Source organism: Vicugna pacos, chromosome X (genome assembly GCF_048564905.1).
Source record: "Vicugna pacos chromosome X, VicPac4, whole genome shotgun sequence".
NCBI classification, from domain to species: domain Eukaryota; kingdom Metazoa; phylum Chordata; class Mammalia; order Artiodactyla; family Camelidae; genus Vicugna; species Vicugna pacos.
In genome coordinates, this window is record NC_133023.1 from 78273007 (window position 1) to 78294629 (window position 21623).

At 35.8% G+C, this 21623-nt stretch overlaps 1 long non-coding RNA gene across 2 annotated transcripts in view; it reads left to right on the forward strand.

Moving 5' to 3' along the window:
- LOC140691981 (uncharacterized) overlaps positions 1–21623 on the forward strand; it is an 84019-nt gene that overhangs the window by 35638 nt on the left and 26758 nt on the right. The window contains exon 5 of one of the 2 annotated variants that reach the window (XR_012067585.1): positions 13132–13215. This is a non-coding gene — a long non-coding RNA (uncharacterized lncRNA). Of the gene's footprint in view, positions 1–13131; positions 13967–21623 lie in introns of those variants that run through there. The other variant, XR_012067584.1, reaches the window with a different exon arrangement.

Genomic DNA, 21623 nt, shown 5'->3' on the forward strand with positions numbered 1-21623 from the left:
TAAGTGAAGTTTCTCTATTTCATGAAGAATAATGCACTCTTACTCAATCCTTTTAGTTTGTTGTCTGTATAAAATGGATTTATTGCTTCATGATATCATTTGGGTGGCAATATAATCTAAGCCCCCCAGACTATTGGCTAGGTTTACATGTGATGATTTAACCAGACATTAATAAAGCCATTTCATTAACTAATCATAATGGCTCAATTATTTGTGTGGTGATTTGTAAAAATTAGTTAGTTGGCTGAAATGAATTGATTTCCATGCTGTAATCAATTTACTTCATTCATTTAGAGATAGAGCATGAGTTCTTCATTAGAATGAAAATATGTCAATTAATTTTATCAAATTACTTTGAATAATTACAAATACAATTTGTATTAAAAATATAAAGTCACATTCTAAATACAGTAAGTATAAACAAAATTTATTGACTATTAGGTAAATGATGATTGAAAACTCCAAAAATAGTAATTATCATATATCTCTTCTTTTTTAAGTCGATGTTTGGCATGTCACCATTGCAGACAGTTATTAATTCAACTTATACATGCCACTGTACTGGGTACTATTCCCAGGCAATAAAACAAAATGATAATTGCCCCAAGATGTTTATTAGCTATGAAAATCACCACTGACACAGACTTGAATGCCTCTTTATATGAAAATGCTGTTGTAACATCAGAGTTGGAAGAGAATTCATCTAGTCAAATTTCCTGCTCATTGTGGAAATCTCACCGGTAATTCCTGGAGTTACAAGACCCACCCTTATCTCCTTGACCCAGATCATATCCAACTTCAATTCGGATACATAAACTGAGATACTGGCATACATATGTATATCTCTGGCATTTTGACCCTGGACATGTTCCTGAGAATTGATTGCAATTCAATCTTGTAACAGCTCCACCTGATTATAAGGCATAAATTCAACAATATACAATTTCACTTACTCTCATGACTATTTTTAGATTTTCAGATGCATGTAATATGTTTTAATTTTTTATTATTTACAATTATGCACTGAAGTTCCAATTGTAAATGCATGTAAGAAATCTTTCCAGAAGGTAAAAAGTTGAAGAAAAGCTAACTGATTGAAATATACTTATAATCCTCAGGGACTCTGAATCTCATGAAATATACTTGTAATCCTCAGATACTCTGAATCTCAGAAAGGTCTAAGATCGATTTTTAAACTTTTTCCCCAAAGTTACTAATTTCGCTCACTCACACATTTTTTTAAAGGGTGACAAAATAATTTATTAAGGATCTACTAACTGCTAGTCATTCTTACTTATATATTCTATTTAATGCTAGCAGAATTATGAGGAAGAATTTGTTATCACTCTTACATAAATGAAAATTGTTCAAAGAGGTTAAATTAATTATCTAAGGCAACATAGGAAAAAAAGATAGGTTATAATTCTCTGAATTCAAATCTAGTTGTCTTTTTTGTGTATCAGGGTGTGAGGTAAAATCGCTGTCCAATAGGTAGCTTCACCTGTGCAATATGGGGTGGTGGGGAAAGAAAGTGAAATAACATAAGGGAGTTTGCCTATCCAGAGACAGAAACTAAACAACTAGCCAGCTGAGCACGTGCTATCGGGATAGGGTTGTCTAACTGGGGAGCAAGAAACTAGAAAGGATAAGATAGGGGTTTCACATTGATAAGTAAATGAGATGGAAGTCACAGTAATATTTGTAAGTGTTAGAGCAGAGATTCATCTCAAGACCTTCCTTTTTACCTCTAGGCTTATACAAACCTTTGTTCATATTTTTTCTTATGTCTAGAATGTTATTTCTCTCCAGCTTTTCCTGCAAAATTTATCAAGTTCCCCTCTAAGGCAATTACTAAATGAAGCATTTCATAATCCACTTCCTTTTCCCAGCAGGTGTGATCTTTCAGCTATGGGATTGAAAGGCATTAGTGCTGGGATACAGGAGAGTGTTGCAGCTCTGTAATGGGATTGGAGTTGCCTTTGGACATCTTCTTTGGCCAGCTCTCTTGATCAGCTTTTCTGAGATGCCAACAATGGTATCTGGAATGGTCCAGAATTCTTGCATTGACCCTAGGCTAACCTGGCAGAACCAAGAGAAGGTTGGGCGAATATCATCTGTGCAGTCAACCATCAGAAACCAATGCAATAGCCTCACATCTCTTACTATATCTATTGCTGAATGTAAATGTTTGTATAATTCTTAGAGAAGAAGAATCAAAAGCTTTGTTGATTTGTGTCAGTTCACCTCATACTTTGATGTTAATATCTGTGCTCAAATGCACTCAGATTCCTAAATACTAATCTCATTTAATACTTACCTGAAAGAAGAAATGAGAAGGTGAGGAAAGGAAGTGTCATAAATACTCATCCAGATGCTCCTTTTGGCTCCTACATGGAAGGGTTAGTCCTGCACTATCCACTATGATAGCCAATAGCTAACTGTGGCTATTGAATGCATGAAATATGGCTACTATCAATTGAGATATGCTGTAAGTGTAAATTAAAGACTGGTTTCAAAGGCTTAGTATGAAAAAAGGAATGTAAAATACCTTATTAACCATTTTAATATTAATTACATGATAATATTTTTGATATTTTGAGTTAAATAGGTTATTAAAATTAATTCCACCTATTCTTTTTATATTTTTAATATAGCCACTAGAAAATTTTAAATTACATATGTGGCTCACATTTGTGGCTTGGAAACATTTGTATTGTGCAGTCCTAGTTTAAATTCTTGCAACTCAGTGTGGTCGAAGGACCGGCAACATTAACATCATCTGAGAGCTAGCTAGGGATTACACCAGATCTGCTGAATCAGAATCTGCATTTAGTATGACCCACAGGTGATTCCTTTGTACTTTAAAGCTTGAGAAGCACTGCTCTAGACACTGCACAAAGTGACTGATTTTTGCCTCAATTGTAAGTAACATGAAAAAGTTTTGTGCTGTGTGATGGTTTTACATGTCAACATTACTAGGCTATGGTACCCAACTGTTTGGTCAAACATCAGTCTAGCTGTCACTGTGAAGTATTTTTTTTTAATTGATGTATAGTTGATTTAAATATTATATAAGTTACAGGTATAGAACATAGTGATTCACAGTTTTTAAAGGTTGTACTCCATTTATAGTTATTATAAAATATTGGCTTTATTCCCTGAGCTGTACTTATTTACCCTTGTAGCTTATTTATTTTTTACATAGTAGTTTGTACCTCTTAATTCCTTATCCCTATCTTGCTTCTCCACCTTCCCTCTCCCCACTGGTAACCACTAGTTGGTTCTCTATATCTGTGAATCTGTTTCTTTTTTGTTATATTCATTAATTTGTTTTATTTTTTAGATTCCACGTATAAGTAACATTATACAGTATTTGTCTTTCTCTGTCTGACTTATTTCACTAAGCATAATATGCTCTAGGTCTATCCCTGTTGTTGTAAATGGCACAAGTGCATTCTTTCTTATGGCTGAGTGATATTCCATTGTGTGTGTGTGTGTGTGTGTCTGTGTGTATCACATCTTTTTTATCCAGTAATTTGTTGATAGATACTTAGGTTGCTTCCATATCTTAGCTATTATAAATAATGCTGCTATGAACATTGGGGTGCATATATCTTTTCAAATTAATGTTTTTGTTTTCTTCAGATATATACACAGTAGTGGAATTGTTGGGTTATATAGTAGTTCTAGTTCCATCTTTTTGTGCCATCTTCAATTTCTTTCAGCAGTGTCTTACAGTTTTCCAAGTACAGGTCTTTTACCTCCTTAGGTAGGTTTATTCCTAGGTATTTTATTCTTTTTGATGTAACTGTAAATGGGATTATTCCTTAATTTATCCTTTTGATATTTCATTGTTAGTATATGGAAATACAAAAGATTTCTGTATATCAATTTTGTACCCTGCAGCTTTGACAAATTCATTTATGGCTCTAGTAGATTTCTAGGAGCATTTTTACAATTTTCTTGTACAGTATCATGTCATCTGCAAACAGCAACAGTTTTACTTCTTCCTTTCCAATTTGGATTCCTTTTATTTCTTTTTCTTGACTGATTGCTGTGGATAGAACCTCCAATAGTGTGTTAAATAAAAGTTACAAGAGTGGGCATCTTTCTCTTGTTTCTAATCTTAGAGGAAATATTTTCAGCTTTACATCATTGAGTATGATGTTAGCTGTGGGTTTGTCATATTTGGCCTTTATTATGTTGAGGTATGTACCCTCTTTACCCACTTTCTGGAGAGTTTTTATTATAAATGGATATTGAATTTTTGTCAAAGATTTTTATGTATCTATTGAGATGATCATATGTTTTTTATTCTTCAATTTGTAAATGTGGTGTATCACATTGATTTGTGGATATTGAAAAATCCTTGCATCCCTGGGATGAATCCCACTTAATCATGGTGTGTGGTCCTTTTAATGTATTGTTGGATATGGTTTGCTAATACTTTGTTGAGGATTTTTACATCTGTGTTCATCAATTATATTGACCTGTAAGTTTCTTTTTTGTGATCTTTGGTTTTGTAGCAGGCTAATGCTGGCCTCATAGAATGAGTTTGGAAGTGTTCCTTCTTCTACCTTTTTTTTGGAAGTAGTTTGAGAAGTATAGGTGTTAACTCTTCTGTAAATGTTAGGTAGAATTCACCTGTGAAGCCATCTGGTTCTGGACTTTTGTTTGTTGGGAGTTATTTATTACTGATTCAATTTCATTGCTGGTAATTAGTCTGTTCATATTTTCTGTCTTGTCCTGGTTCACTCTTGGGAGATTGTACATTTCTAAGAATTTGTTCATTTCTTCTAGGTTGTTCATTTTATTGACATATAGTAGTTCATAGTAGTCTCTCATGATCCTTTGTGTTTCTGTGGTGTGAGTTGTAACTTCTCCTTTTTTCATTTCTGATTTTATTGATTTAGGCCCTCTTTTTCTCTTGAGTCTGGCTAAAGGTTTATCAATTTTGTTTACCTTTTCAAAAAACCAGCTCTTAGTTTCATTGATCTTATCTATTTATTATTTTTATTTTATTAATAAACATTTATTAAGAAATATTTATTATTTTGTTTCTTCTGCTAACTTTGGGTATTATTCTTCTCCTTCTAGTTCCTTTAGGTGTAAGGTAACTGGATAAGGAAGATGTGGTGTGCATATACATACATACATGCATACATACATACATACAATGGAATACTACTCAGCCATAAAAAAGAATGAAATAATGCCATTTGCAGCAACATGGGTGGACCTGGAGATTATCATTCTAAGTGAAGTCAGCCAAAAACAATTACTGTTTTTGAAATCATATTTTGCACCTGATTGTTTTATGTATTCCTTAGCTGCTTATTATGGTTATAGATGATATTTTACTACTTTTCCCTTTTAACCTTCCTACTAGTTTTGTGTGCGGATACTTTACTACCTTTATATTTGCCTTTACCAATGAGTTTTTTCCTTTTGTAATTTTCATGTTTCTGGTTGTGGTGTTTTCTTTTTTGCTTAGGGAAATCTCTAACATTTGTTTCTTGTAAAGCTGGTTTGGTGGTGCTAAACTCTTTTGACTTTTGTTTGTCTGTAAACATTTTGATCTCTCTATCAAATCTGAACAAGAGCCTTGCTGGGTAGAGTTATTTTGGGTTGTAGATTTTCCCCTTTCATCACTTTAAATATATTGTTTGACTCTCTTCTGGCCTGCAGAGTTTCTACTAAAAAGTCAGTTAATAGACTTACGAGAGTTCCCTTGTATGTAACTTGTTGCATTTCCCTTGCTGCTTTTAATATTCTTTATCTTTAATTTTTGCCATTTTAATTACAGTGTTTCTTGATATGTTCCTCTTTAGGTTAATCCTGTTTGGGACTCTGTACATACTGCAGTTGGATGTCTGTTTCCTTTCCAAGGTTAGGGAAGTTTTAAACTATTGTGTCTTAGATATGTTCTTAGCCCCTTTGTCTCTCTCTTCTCCTTATGAGAACCCTATTATGTGCATATTAGTCTGCTTGATATTTTCCAGAGGTCTCTTAAACTGTCTTCATTTCTTTTCATTCTTTTTTCCCTCTATTCAGCATCAGTGATTTCCACTACTCTGTCTTCTACCTCACTGATCCGTTCCTCTGTATCATTTAGTCTACTGTTGATTACTTCTAGTTTTTCATTTCAGTTATTGTATTCATCATCTCTGTTTGGTTGTTTTTATATTTTCTAACTCTTTGTTAAAAACTCAACTTCTTGCTCTGTGTATCCATTCTTTTCCCAAGTTCTTTGATCATCTTTACAGTCATACCCTGAATGCTTTCTCAGGTAGATTGCCTATCTCCATTTCACTTAGTTCTTCTTCTGGGATTTTATCGTGCTCATTCATTTGAAACATGTTCCTCTGTTGCCTCATTTTACCTAACTTGCTGTTTTTATTTATATGTATCTACTAGGGTGGTTACATTTCCCATCCTTGGAGAAGTGGCCTTTTCTAGGGTATGTCCTATGCATCCCAGCAGTGCACTCTGCTCTCATCACCAGATCTATATGCTCTAGGGGTGCACCCTATTGGGCTGCCTGGATCCTTTTGTTGTGGCAGGCTGACTACTGCAGGCAGTAGGCTTAGTTGGCCTCCAGTCCTATTGCTTGTCAGGCCCTGTCTTATGTGGAGACTGCTGGCTGCTGATTGGCAAGGCCAGGTCATGATATAGTTAGCTGAAGAACCCTGGTGGGCTCTGAGGCTAATGCTGGCTCACTAATGGGTGGAGTTGGGATCCAGGTGACCCCAGGGTTGGTGCCTGCCCACTGGTGGGTGAAGCTAGGTCCTGAGCCTAGTGCCGGTCCACTGGTGGGCAGAGCCAGATCCTTGGGTCTGGCTGCATGGCCCAAGAGTTCCAGAGCTGGTGTCAGACCACTGGTGGGTGGAACCAGTTCTTGACACAGCTGATTGCAGAGTCCAGCATGTCCTGACACTTGTGTTGGCCTGCTAGTGGGCAGGGCCAAGGCCCAGCCAGTCCCAGGCCTGCTGTTGGGTGGGCTGGGTCCACAGGCTATAGAGCTGTGTTTGTCATGTGACTGGTGTCCACCTGCAAGAGAGGGAGTCTAGAGCAAGCTCATTGGCAAGTAGGCCAGGAATTCTGGGCCTGGTACCTTCCCACTGGTGGATAAAGCTGGTTTCTGGGGTCTCTGGCTGCAGGGCCCTGGGGGTCCTGTGTGTAGTGCCTGTGCACTAGTGTGTAACGCTAGGTCCTGGGCCCTCTGGTGGGCAGGGCTATGTCCATGGGCAGCTTTGGGCTCAAAGGATTGTAAGGCAGCCTGTCAACTGGTAGGTGGGGCTGTGTCTCAACGCTGTAAGTTTCTTGGCATGAGGCATCCCAGTACTGGTGCCTACAGGCTTTTGGGTTGGAGCAGGGCTACGTCCTGAGGTTCATAAACTAGAGGAAGGATTCCAAAATAGAACTTGCCAGCAACAGTCTCCACATGTTAGAATGAGCTCCCGCAGATGGCTGCCACCAGTGTCTGTGTCCCCAGGGTGAGCTACAGTTGCCTCCTGCCTCTCTGGGAGACTCTCCAGATCAACAGGTAGGTCTGACTCAGGCAGGCTCCTTTCAAGTTACCGCTTCTGCCCTGGATCCTGGAGCATGTGAGATTTTGTGTGCATCCTTTAAGAGTGGAGTCTATTTCCCCCAGCCTTCTGGGACTCCCAAAAGTAAGTCAAAAAGTAAGTAAGGCCTTCAAAGTCAAATGTTCTGGTGACTTGTCTTCCCAGTGCAGGATCCCCAGTCTGGAGAGCCCAGTGTGGGGTTCAGACCCCTCACTCCTTTGGGAGAACCTCTGCAATTATGATTATGCCCCCATCTATGGGTCCCCACCCAAAGGTATGGGGCTTGACTATATTGCAACTCCACCCATCCTACCCGTATCATCTCATTATGGTTCCTCCTTTATTTCTTTTAGTCGTAGAAGGTCTTTTCTGGAATGGCTTTTTCATTGATGGATATTATGTAAATAGTTGTAATTCTGGTGTGCCTGTGAGAGGAGGTGAGGTGTGTCTTTCTACCATCTTGGCTGATCTCCTGTGAATGTATTTTTTTAGTAGTGATTAATATTTACAATCAATAGACTTTGAGTAAAGCCAAATTACCCTGGATAATGTGGATAGGCCTCATTCAATCAGTTGAAGATCTTAAGAGCAAAACTGAGGTTTCCCAAAGAAGAAGCCATTCTGCCTTAGATTGCAACATAGAAGAAACCTTGCCTGAATTTCCTCCCTGCTGGCATGTAGATTTCAGACTCAAGACTGCAACATTAACTGTTACCTGAATTTCCAGTTTCCTGCTTGCCCCACACATTTCAGACTTGCCAGGACCCACAATTGTATGAGTCAAATTAAGTTCCCCCTCTATTTGCCTAGAGAACCCTGACTAATACAGGCTGCTTCACTTATCATGGTCCTAGGTACCAAATCTCAAGTGTGTTCTTTTGCTTCACTCTTTAGTTCTGGCATATCGCTCACCTGGATTTTTAATCAAGTCTCATTCCTTTCTCTTGTTCTACACTAGAGTTGGATTCTTGACTTCCCCAAAGATAATTAGTGTTAAAGGGTAATTTCAAAAATATAAAATCATGATTTATACAAATATAAAATAAACACACATCAGAGGTTTTATTTAACTCACATTAATGATTGAAAAAGTAAGATACTGGTTCAAAGGAGAATCCAAATAATCAGCGCATGTATAGGTAATCAAATGGATTTCCTGAAAGATGCAAAACTGAGCAGTACTCACAGGGAAATAAAATGTGCTGTGTGGAATCATCTTTTTTTCAATCAGTTGCGTCTCCAACCAGAAAAAAAATTCATTTGCATCTCTCTAGATAAAAAAATGGTTTGCATTATTATCAGTTTTCTACAACGTACAGGATTATAAAATAGCCCAAAGAGATTGCAAAGCATAGATCTTAATAGAATAGGATAATCCCTGGAGGTCTGCTAGACAACATCTAGCATTCCATTGAAAGGACACCTAGTAATCTTTTGCCTATTTTTTTAAAGTGTTTCACAATTTTTACAGAACATCCTGTTAATCAAGCAATATTAAGTTTGTTAAACTTACTGAAGTATAAGAGAAAACTTCCTTGACTGTTTCAAAATGGAGAAATTAAGGAAGGGTGTTTATAGGGTCGTTAGGGGTTTAGAGCCTGGAATGGGTGATTTTAAGGTGATTTTCAAAGCAAGAATCTGCTGCAGGTTGGGCAGAGTTTATGATGGAATGGCTTGGGATTGGTGAGCACAGCAAGGATGAGAATCTTGAAGTGAATCTTGACAATCAGACTATTTTAGTTGGCTTATCTTCTAAGAGCAAGTATTTCCTGCAGTGAGAAGCTAAATTTTTATGCCTAGTCCTAGTTTAAGGACCGGAAAGCATTCCTGGTGTCAGTATTACTTAACAGAGGGACAGGAAAATACGCCAGAGATAGGAAATTACATTGGTTTCAGTTCTCACGAGTATCGGATACCCAATTATGTGTATACATCCTTGCTTTATTTGCCTATTTTCAAGCAAAAATTCCTGCTCTGGCTGTTAATACTTGAACGCACTCCATTCTAAAATGGTTTCTTGCTCTGTGTTGGGATACACTCAGAACCCCATAGTTGGTATAAAGATTATTTTAAGCTGAAGACATTTGAGATTCAACAGATACAGAAAGGAGGCATCTCAGTATTTCCCGTATCTGACTAAAAGCAGAAACTTCTGAGAAATGAAGACTGCCATAAATTCCCTCTTGGAGGGAGGCTTCTACTCCCAGGAGAGAGCGACCAAGAGTAAACCTACCATAAATCTCTCTGGGTGAGTTTCATGACCACAAAGAGGACAGAAAGACCACTCACAGCTGCATAAACAAAATTATCACAAACTTTCTTATCTCTAATTTGTTCTTCTGAAACTCATTTATCTTTCCTAAAGAAACCTGTTTGTTCTTCCCATAGAAGCCCTTTCCCCTCTTCCTTTCCCCTACTAAGTTAGGTATATAAGCCCCAAATTCTAACTACCCTTTGAGTGCATCAATAAGCACTCCCTCATCTATGCACTTTGCACATGTAAATAAACTCTGGTTTTTTTCCTCTTGCTAATCTGTCTTTTGTCAGTTTAATTCACATGTCCTCAGACAGTAAACTCAAGAGGGTAGAGCAAAAGTTTTTCCTTCCCTACACCTGCAAACTGCAACGTGCTGTTACCTATATTGTATGAACCTGCCTTTCTCCTAAAATTCTAAGAAACTTTTTTGAGTAAATGTGTGCTTTGTGAATTCTTACTCCTGCAAAGAAAGAAATTAAAATTAAACTAGTTTGAACTTTTATATTTACCCTATCTCATACTTGTAGTTATATCTGCAGGTAAACCTGTCTACAAATTTTCTTAGGCAATTAAATTTGCAATTGCTTCTCAGTTCTGTGGTGCTCTAGAAAACAAATCATCTTAGCTGCACTTTTAGGCTAAATTCTCTAAAACATCACCTGAGAAATTTGTATAAAGTGCAAATTCCTGTGTCCCTCCTCCCCTCTCCATATATTCTGATTCACTAAGCGGGAGTCCAGGGGTTAGAATAAGCACCTCCCAGGTATGAAATTTAAGCATGCTACACTTTAGAAAGGCTACCCTAAAAAATACCAAAAATAACTAGACCAAATCTAGACATTTGGAAAAAAAAAGTCATCTTTTTTTAAAAATCTCATTTGATGCTCTTTTGAAATATTGGGGAAATTTATAATATGGTTGTAACCTTGGAATAAAATTTTTTCAGATCAGCATTTGCTGTATTCACATTAACATCTTTTTGAAATACTCAAGTGGCTATAGCTAGTCCTGGTTTGGAATACATACCTGTTTAATTTTATATTCACAACATAAAAGCATCTTGCCTATAGACCTGCTGAAACAGGAAACCAAGTTTATCACTTTATGTCAAGGTGCTGAAGAAAAGGTGTATTTTTTGTAATGCTAATGAAAGAAAATATACATTTTTTGTTATGTAAAAGTTGGTGTACGTATATTTTACTGATTCTTTCTGACAATAATGCCCCTTCCTTCTTCTTTGCTTGGTAATTCTTTCAAAAGTCACCTCCTGCTACCTTCTTCTTTGACTTTCATTCCCTTTCTTTGTTTCATCATAATCACTTTTTTATTTGTACTTTTTCATAGTACTCTGTGTTTGCATTATATATTTTATATTGTAATTAATTTGTTATATGTCTGCCTTCCCTGCTAGACTGTAAACCTCTCCAGGGCAGAAATCATGGTATAATTATTTTTGTGACCTCAGTCCCTAACTTATTATTCCATTCAGGAGTCATTTCATGATTTGATATCTCTATACATAAGCATCTCTACAGAATGCCAAACCAGCTTTGTGAATATAACCCTGGACTTCATCAGGCACCTTCCCTTAACAATGATAAGCTAAAGATTTTTGCATCCTAATAATTTCTGTTGATGACTGGATATGTGACTGTTTCATTGCTAGACTTCTTTGAAAACTGGTAAATTCTAAAAGACAATTAAGTTCCTGTTTTCAGATTGTAAGTTACTAATGAAGAAAATAAACAAAACAAAAAGTGCCATATAACAACTACCTAAAATAAAGGGATGATTGAGTGAATCATTTGTTTTCTTCTTCCTAATAAGATGGTGTTCAACAATATGGTGTTTCTGTCAGCTTAAATTTTCTAAAGGCTGCTTTGTCTGATTCTGCTGGCTAATGTTAGTGTTCATAAACTAGGCAGTGCTATTGTTGCTAGGGAACATAGTTACCTTCTGTTACTCCAATCAATTTTAGAAAAATAACCCATCCAGTATTAAATTTTACTTGTGAATCCATGTTCTACACATTTCAAGCCGAATAAAATCATGATAAATACTATGTAAAACATTATGATTGTGACTAGTATATTTCAGGATGTGTGAGTCTGCATTACTCGGACATCACTCCAATTTACTGCTACATTATGTTATGGGAGAGGTCAACCAGGAAATGGGCCAGGGCTTTTAAAAAATCCAGTGTTCAGCCAATTCTATTAGTTCCAAGTGCTTTGTTCTTTTCCTCTGTGAGGATATATCAGCTTAGCATAATAGGTCCAGTTTTCAAAAAGCTGCATTTGATTTATTTCTTCTGGAAATTCAGCTTTCAGCCTGAAAAAAAAAATAAGGTGCTTGTATTTAAATACCCTACACCAAACTGGCAGGTAGAATTATGGAATCAGAAAAGACTTCTCTTGGAGCCTGATTACTGAAGCACATTTTAAATAATAAACTGTGAAGGAGAATTAACATTTTCTTCCCATGATCTTGATGTCAAGAAGTAAGGGTACAGAATCTTAGGGGACCAAATACTCTGATTTCTTGAAAGCCTGCCTTAGAGGCTTTAATGCAGTCATTACTTCACAAGTGTGACTTCAAGTATATATGATTCAAGAATTTAAAAAAGGAGTAGGCAGTTTTAAAATGTATCAATCAAGGAAGTAGCAAAATACTTGTCATTAAACAGATAATCAGCATTGCAAAAATTGGCTTATGACATGCACAGAAATCCTATGCTATGGCCAAATAATATCATTGCCCAAACTGAACCCACTAGCATTTTTTTTTAATTCTCTGAAATTTAAAAGATAGTATTAAAGGATAATTTTACATGACTTTCATTCAAATGTAAAATGAACATGTGTCGAAGATTTTATTTAACTAATAAAACAGAGCCAGAAAGATGTTATTGATTCAAAGGCAAATTTGAAGGATAGAAATAGCTTACAAAATGGATTTACAAATAGCTTTAAAACTGGCTTTTTCCACAAGGAGAGGGAAATCAATTGTCTCTCCTCTGGACAGAATTCACTTGCGTATGGAAAAATCATTTGCAGTGTTTTCAGTTATCTACAACTTAGAACTGTAAAATAATTCAAAGACAATAAAAAGTGGAGATGATGCTGATGGGTAAACTCAATAGGATACCCACCAATATTTTTTTTCCTGACAATAGAATCTGTATATGCAAGAAATGGTTACTTTCATTAAGGTGATTTAAGTTTTCCCTTCTTCAAACATAGTCTTATAGATTGCTATTGTACTTCATAATTTTATTGTTAATTTGTATGTGTGGTTAATTTACAGAACATGCTCCAGTTCTTCCTGTGAGTGAATTGAAGACTAACTAGGAGAGCTTCTTATAATCCTTTAAAGAAGAACGTTTTTGTGGTAGGTGGAATTCTAAGATGGCCCCTAAGATTCCCGCCCTTTGGTGTGCACACCCTGTACAGTAACTTCCCCTTGATTGTGGGCGGGCTCTGTGAATATGATGGCAAAGGGATTTTGCAGATTTTGCTTGTGAGTTAATCAAAATAAAATTATCCTGAGTAGGCCTGACCTAATCAGGTTAGCCGTTAAAGGAGGTAAGAAGCAACTGTTGACCTTGAAGACAGCTACCATGAATTCAGTAGTCGCAGGGAAATGAAGTCTTCTAATACCACATGATCTTAGAAGAGAGTGTAGAGCCTCGGATGAGACTTCAGCCTTGGCCAACACCTTGAATTGAGTCTAGTGAGATGATAATGAGCGAAACCAGCTAATCCATGCCCAGACTCCTAACCCATGGAAAGAAATGAGTGTTTTCTTAAAGCTGCCAAGTTTGTGGAATTTTGTATACAGTAATAGAAAATTAATATACTTTCCTTTTTCTCTAAGAAGAATTGTCCCTTCCCCAAATAAATAAATGGATATAGGTAAATAAGTGAACAAGAAAGCAAACAAATAAGAAAAAAACCCACAGGAATAATTTCAGAACTTGGTTAGGATAACTACATGTTTTGAATAGCAGTTGACCCTCCTCCAATCAGATAAAGATAATAAGAATCTCTGGAAAAAATATGTATTTTTTGGAGGGTTTCCTGTCAGATTTGTTTCTGTGCAGTATGTTTTTCACGCACTATGATCATGTGTGCCTACCATTGTTCCCTAGTTCCTAGAATAGTACCTGGTACGTAGTGGATGGTAAGATAATATTTACTGAGTATAGAAAAGATGAGATGAATAAATAAAGAAGTGTGTTTGTTTGTTATTATTTAAGGATATTTTCTAGTCTTAATTCTTGTGTCTCTGTCTACATCAAATGTGGTTAATAAAATTCCTAAACAGTACACACTATGTGCAGTAGAATACCTAAGAGCAATTCACACAAGCCTGTGGCTCTGGCTTCCTGCTCATTATTATTTCTTTCTTTTCCTTTCCTGATGAACAGACTTCTATGTTTTCTGTCTTTTAAAAAATAGCTTTATTGAGATATAATCCATATATCATACAATTCACCAATGTAAAGTTACAATTCAATGGATTTTATTATATTCACAGAGTTGTGCAACCATCACTGTAATCTCTGTTATATTTTTTTAATTAAACAATAGATTTTACTCACTTCTGTTAATGTGATTAGGCACCTAGTATCCTTGTAAACCCACTATGTTGACTGGAAACTGCTGATTTCTTTTTGCTGAAAAATTTAGCTTTCTCTATGGCATTAGTATATCTAAGTTGAAAGTGTTTTCCTTAAAATGTATATGATCCTTACAATAGAATATTATTAGGCAATAAAAAGGAATGTGGTACTGATACATGTTACAACACAGATGAACCTTGAAAACAGCATACTAAGTGAAAGAAGCCAGCCACAGAAAGCCATGTATATAATTTCACTTAGTCATTTATATGTAATATCCAGATAGGCAAATCCCTAGAAATAGAAAGTAGATTAGTGTTTGTCAGACACTGGGGAGAGGTAAATGAGGAGTGACTGCTAATGGATACAGGGTTTCTTCTGGGGGTGATGAAAATGTTCTCAAATTAGATTATGGTGATGGATAGTTGCACAGCTCTGTGAATATATTAAAGAACACTGAATTATATAATTTAAATGGGTGAATTTTATGAGATATATATATATATAAATAAAATATCTCAATACAGCTGTTAAGAACGTATAGAGGTAGGCAGGAATTTCATTCTGTCTAATTAAATAGAGTGAAATATAATTATCCTGAAGGACAATTTTTAGAAAAGTTATAAATATTGATTCAAACATTAACCAAATTTTTAAAGAGCTTTTTGTTTGTTTCTCATATTTGTTTATTTAAATTTTTACATGAAAAAAATATGATTGCTGGTGAATTCCATCAAACATTTAAGGAAGAAATAATATGAATTCTACAAAAACTCTTCCAAAAAATGGAGGGGAGGTACTTCTTTCCAATTCATTCTGTGAGGCCAGCATTACTCTGATACCCAAACCAGACAAAGACATTAGAAAAAATGAAACTACTGACCAATATCCCTCATGAGCCTAGAAGCACAGTCTTAAACAAAACTTCAGCAAATTGAATACAACAATATATAAAAAGAATAACATATCATAACAAAGTTGGGCTTATCCCAGGAATACGAAGTTGATTTAACAGTCAAAAGAAATCAATGTAACACCTCATACTAACAATTTAATACACACACAAACATATATGATCTCAATAGATCCAGAAAAGTCATTTGACACAATTCAACATCATTCCTTATTTTTTAAAACTCTCAGCAAAACAGGAATCAAAGGAAGCTTTCTCACCCAGATGAAGAACAACTATGGAAAACATAGGTAGTATCATATTTAATGGTGAAAAACTGAATGATTTCCCCCTAAAGTCAAGTAGAAGACAAGAGTGTTCATTCTTGCCACTTCTTTTTGACATCATACTAGAGGTTCTGACCAGTGTAATCACGCAGAAGTGAAGGAAGGAAGGAAGGGAGAGACTGAGAGAAGGAAGGAAGGAAGGAAGGAAGGAAGGAAGAAAAGGCATCTGTACAGGAAATAAAAAAGTCAAACTGTCTTTATTCATAGACAACTTTGAAAGTCTATGTAGAAGATCTGATAGAATCCACAAAAAACTGAGTTTATCAGGTTGCAGGCTATAAGATCAATATACAAGGAGCAATTTTATTTTTATATGTTAGCAATGAACAATCAAGAATTTAAATTTAAAGATCAATGCAGTTTGTGATAGCACTTAGGGATCAAAAGCACTTAAGGATAGTACTTAGGCATAAATAGGAATAAAGCTGACAGAATATGTGCAAGACCGAAAACTACAAAACATGGCTTAGATAATTGAAGACCTTTAACTAATACACCCTGTGCCTGGATTAGAAGGCTCAATATTTTAAAGAGGTCAATTCTCCCAGAATCTATAGATTGGTTCAATGCAATCTTAATTAAAATCCCAGTTTGCTTTTCTGAATAACTTGACAGGCTGATTCTAAAATGCATATAAAAATGCAAAGGACCTAGAATAGCCAAAACTACTCTGAAAAAGAACAAAGTTGGTGACTAATGCTATCTGATTTCAAGTCTTATTATAAAGCTACAGTGATTAAGACAATGTGGTATTGGCATCAAGATAAACAGATCAGTGGAACAGAATAGAGTCCAAAAATAAACCCACATATATGAACAACTGATTTTTGACAAAAGTGCAAAGGCAATTCAGTGGAGAAAGGATTTTTTTTAAATAAATGATGCTGAAACAAGTGGTTATCCATATGCAAAAAATCCCAAAACACAAAACTTCAATCTAAACCTCACACCATACACAAAATTGAACTCAAAATGGATCAGAGACCTAAATGTAAACCTAAAGCTATAAAGCTTTTCAAAGAAACATATGAGAAAATCTCTATGACCTTTGGTTAGGAAATAGTCTCTTAGATACAACACCATAAGCACAACTCAGAAAAAAATAAAAGACTTCATGGAAAATAAAAACTTTTGCTCTTCAAAAGAGACTGTTAAGAGACTGAAAAGACAAGCTACTGGGAGAAAATATTTGCAAAGCATATTTCCCATAAGAGACTTACATCCAAGATATATAAAGAACACTCAAAACTTAATAATAAACAAACAACCCAATTGAAAAAAAAGCAAGAGATTTGAGCAGACATTTCACCAAAGAAGACACATGGTTCACAAATAACCACGTGAAAAGATGGTCAACGTCAGTAGTCATTAAGGGTTTTATTGCAAATTATAATGTGATATGTATTGGCAAGGATGTGAAAGAACTGGAATTCTCATAACCCTGATGATGGAAATGTAAAATGATACAGCCACAAATGAGTTTGGCACTTTCTTAAAAAGTTAAATGCACAGATGCCATATGATCCAGATATTCCATCTCTCGGTATTTACCCAAGATAAAAGAAAGTGTGTGTTCTTACAAAAATTTGTACATGAATGATTACAGCAGCTTTATGTGTAGTAGCCAAAAAGTGGAAACAACTCAGATATCCATCAACAGGTGAATGGACAAATTTGTATATATTCGTACCATGGAATACTACTCGTTAATAAAAAGAAACGAACTGTTGCTGTAACAAAATGAATGAATCTCAAAAGAATTTTGCTGAGTAAAAGAAGCCAACCCAAGAAGAGCACTCATGATTCCATTTATACAAATCTTAAGAAAATACAAACTGATCTGTATTGACAGAAAGCAGGTCAGTACTTGCTTGAGGAAGGGGAGAGTAAAGAGGGGTAGGAGAGAGGGATTACCATGGGGCAAGAGAACATTTGCCTGGTGATGGATATGTTCACCATCCTGACTGAGGGGATGGTTTCACATGTGTATACATATGTCAACATTTAACAAATTGTATGCTTTAAAGATATACAGTTTATATCATTTTCTTCAATAAAGCTGTTTCAAAAAACCTCACTGAGTGAAAAGTGTAATTATCTTCACCATCCTTATTGGCATCTGCTGTAATAAAAATCTTATTTTACAATGGTCTGTTGATCACAAGGCAAAGTGATTTCTTTTTCTTCTTCCTTGGAATAGCTGAACATATAGGAGAATCAATAAATTAGGAAACTTTAAACCTAGAGCCATAGGCTTTAAAGAATTTTAACCTGGAATATTCCTTGTGTTAATGATGATATTAATGTAGTTAAATTGAGCAAAACATTCCTAATCCTGAAAGCTTAAAATTAGGGTTCTTATCAAAATACACATACATGATGTCAGTGCAAATCCCCCAACCATTTATGAAGTTATTTTGACATATACCAATCTATTTTTCCATTCAGACATTTTAAGTAAGCCCTTTTAGTGTGGGGAGGGTTGTAACTTTTTCTGTAAGGTGAGTGGAAGCTATTCCATGGCTACATTTCCTACTAGCGAAGAAAAGAATTTTGACGACAAATGGATAATTCAAGAAAATACGTTTCATTTGGTAAATGAATATCAGATTAGTAGGGTTTAATATGGATGTTTATCTTTGACTTTTTTCCTCTTTGATTCTAGCATTCTCAATATAAAGTTCAGCATTTTAGTCGTGATTCTACTTCAGGCTAATTATCTTGGTTGCAGAGTTCATGATTGATTGTCCTATTCGATTACTGTATTGTGCTAGTAGTGAGTATATTGCAGAAGTAACCAATCACACAGCTCTTACGTATTCAACAGCTTACTAAGGGGGGCTTCCTAATTTTTTAGGCAGGGAATACTTAAGAGCAATTTGTCTCTGGAAGCCCTGAAATATGGTGCTTTGGAGAGGTGGGAATAAGTGATCTCAAATTTAGACTTATGTTTTCCTGTGTATTTAAGGGTTACATGAATAAATTACATATATTTAAAATCCAGAAAATATGGGGTTAGAAAACAGTCAGTGTGAGTACATACTTAGGAATTTATAGTGCTTTTTAAATTTTTATTTTTCCTTCCAGTTTCATTGAGATCTAATGGACTACAGCACTATATAAGTTTAAGGTGTACAGCATAATGATTTGACTCACATACATCATGAAATGATCACCACAATAAGTGTAGTGAACATCCATCATCTCATAGATACAACATTAAAAAAATAGAAAGAATATATTTTTTTCTTGTGATGAGAACTCAGGATTTACTCTCTTAACAACTTTTGTATATAACATACAGCAGTATTAATTATATTTATCATGTTATACATTATATCCCTAGTACTTATTTGTCTTATATCTAGAAGATTTTACCTCTTGACTACCTTCAGCCAATTCCCCCTCCTTCTACCCCTAACCCCCCTCCTCTGGTAACCACAAATCTCATCTCTTTTTCTATGAGTTTGTTTGTTTATTTGTGAAGTATAATTGACCTACAGTTCCTGTTATACAACATAGTGATTCGATATTTCTATACATTTCAAAGTGATCACCACATTAAGTCTAGTTACCATTGTGATGTATTTTTTGTACCAGAATATATTCACTGAAAAGTTTGTTCTCAAAAACCAGAAAACTTGGGCCAAGACAGAAGGAAAGGATTCCTTGCATATTTCCCCAGTTACACTTTGTATCCTTTAAGCATTAAATTTATGGGAAAATCTTTTACTTTGTTCTGAAATATAAACATCAAGTTTATGTTGTTATCATAGCACCGATAAATCAAGCAAATTCCTATTTTTATCTGCAGTCTAACTCAGGCAAAATCAAGGTTTTCTCTTCATTCAGATTTTTGAGAAAAATTTGGCTGCACAAACCTGTGCAGATTGTTGTGGGCTGAAGAGTAACATAGATGGTCTTTTCTACAGACTTGATGTTGAAGTAAAGGAGAAAGAGAAAGCAGGAACCTTGATAGGAAGGTAGAGGTGAAGGATTTGGGATAGAAAGAAAGCAGACAATGGAGAGGAGATTGAAAATAGATTGAACAACAGCGATGGAGCCAGGTCCTGAAAAATCCAAGAAATGGAATCAAACTTGTAAGAGGCTTACTTTGAAAAGAAGTAAAAACAGCCCTTCCTCTGAAACAGGAGGGAAAGAAAAGTTTAGTTATGACAGATATTGTAGATGGCTCACTCAACACGCACCCTTACACACTTCCCACTGAAATCTTTCTCATCTTTGGAGCGAAGGTTCTGCATGTAATGAGACCTGGAAGAAGGAAGTGAGCAATGTGTGACATTAGCCACATGTAGCAAGACTGGATTATTGACAAATACACTGGCAAAGGAATTTCATTCTTCTGGAGTCAGCCATGGAGGCGGCTGCCTGGAAGAAGCAGCATGCTTCTGGGGCCTGTGTCAATAGCAGCTCCCTTAAGCCAGTTCTGTAGTTAGGTTTAGGGAGTTGTTTCTAGAAATGTAGTACACATTTTGTTCCTTCAGGTCTCCCAATGATTCTCAGGATTATCTAATAACCTTTAATAAATTCAGCTGAGTTTAATTATTAAACTATCTAGAATGAAATCTTTGATCTATTTCTAAGAATCCTTACCTATACAGTAATTGCGATCAGAATGGTGCTGCAAGCGACAGTATCTAAAATGTGTTATTGGCTGAATGGAGACAATGGAGAAATAAATATTAAAGATGCAACTGTATCAGTCTGGAAAGCTTGTGACTATGGTCAAATTTGCCTGCTTTTCCTCAGGGTATAAACCAAGTGTCAACCAAGGCTGTAGGATTAAGAAAAGTGGTAGGAAATTTCAGAAGTTGCCTTCTTGTAGTTTTTACAAAAGTTCCATAAGAAAGTGATGAACTCATGCTGAGAAATGGAAAGAAAAATAAAGGTACTAAGAGGGGTGCTTTTAGCCTTTGGCCTGCAATTTAAGTTTACTGAAATTCCTGTAATTTGAAGCCTTGCAGGGTTGAAGAAGCTAAAGCCTTCTATACGCCAGAGGAAGCCATCAACAGTGGTGAGAACAAAGCTGTAGCCTTAGCAGTAAATAAGATTGATTCTCTGCTAGACACATTCTCTGATCAAATTAATAGTGTTTTCTTCTCAACAGAGCTTATTGTTTCACATGTCCTGAAGGTAGTGGTCATTAAGTTAAAGAGAAGAGGAAAACGGATGGAGTGCAAAGATAAGCAGCTAAAAGCCCCAAATTCTCAAGCTTAAAAAATTTGTCCAGACCAGTGGTCCTCCAAGTGTAGTCCACTGACTGGCTGTCAGTTCAGGAATTTTTGGTACTGGTCTGAGATGAGAAAAGGAACTTGAACCAGAATGTAAATTAACTTTGACACTAAGATCACTGTTTAATTCAGCTGACTTTTTTTATATGAAGACTCTCAGTGCAGGAAGCAGTGTGTTCATTTACATTTTGATGTAAGCACCTCACCTTGTCACAGTCTGGAACCTTGAGTAGAACTAGTTTAGGAAAGATCCTTGGCTGAGGTTATTCACATATGGATAGATTAGAAATAAATTGCTAAAAATCTACTACATTTTGAGGGACTATATTGCCAACAATATCTAAAGCTGACTGGAGCAGTCTGTGACTGTTAAACCCCACAACAATCCCCAGGATTCTGAACCTGTGCCAACAAGAAGCAAGCTGCCCAAAGCTATGTGGCTTTCAGAAAGGACATCCTTGACAAAACCCAGCTCAGATGTAACCAGGAGGAAAATGTACAAGGAAGAACTATGAGAAAGCAGAATCAGTGAAAACAGAGGGCAATGGACAAGAGAAATCCTCCCAGACAATTTCAAAGATTTCAAAGGCCACCAGATGACCTAATCAAGGAATTTATTCTACTGCTGAGGCAAGCAAACTTCACTATTCCTGTTTAGGATTTCTTAATATTTGTGAGGATTT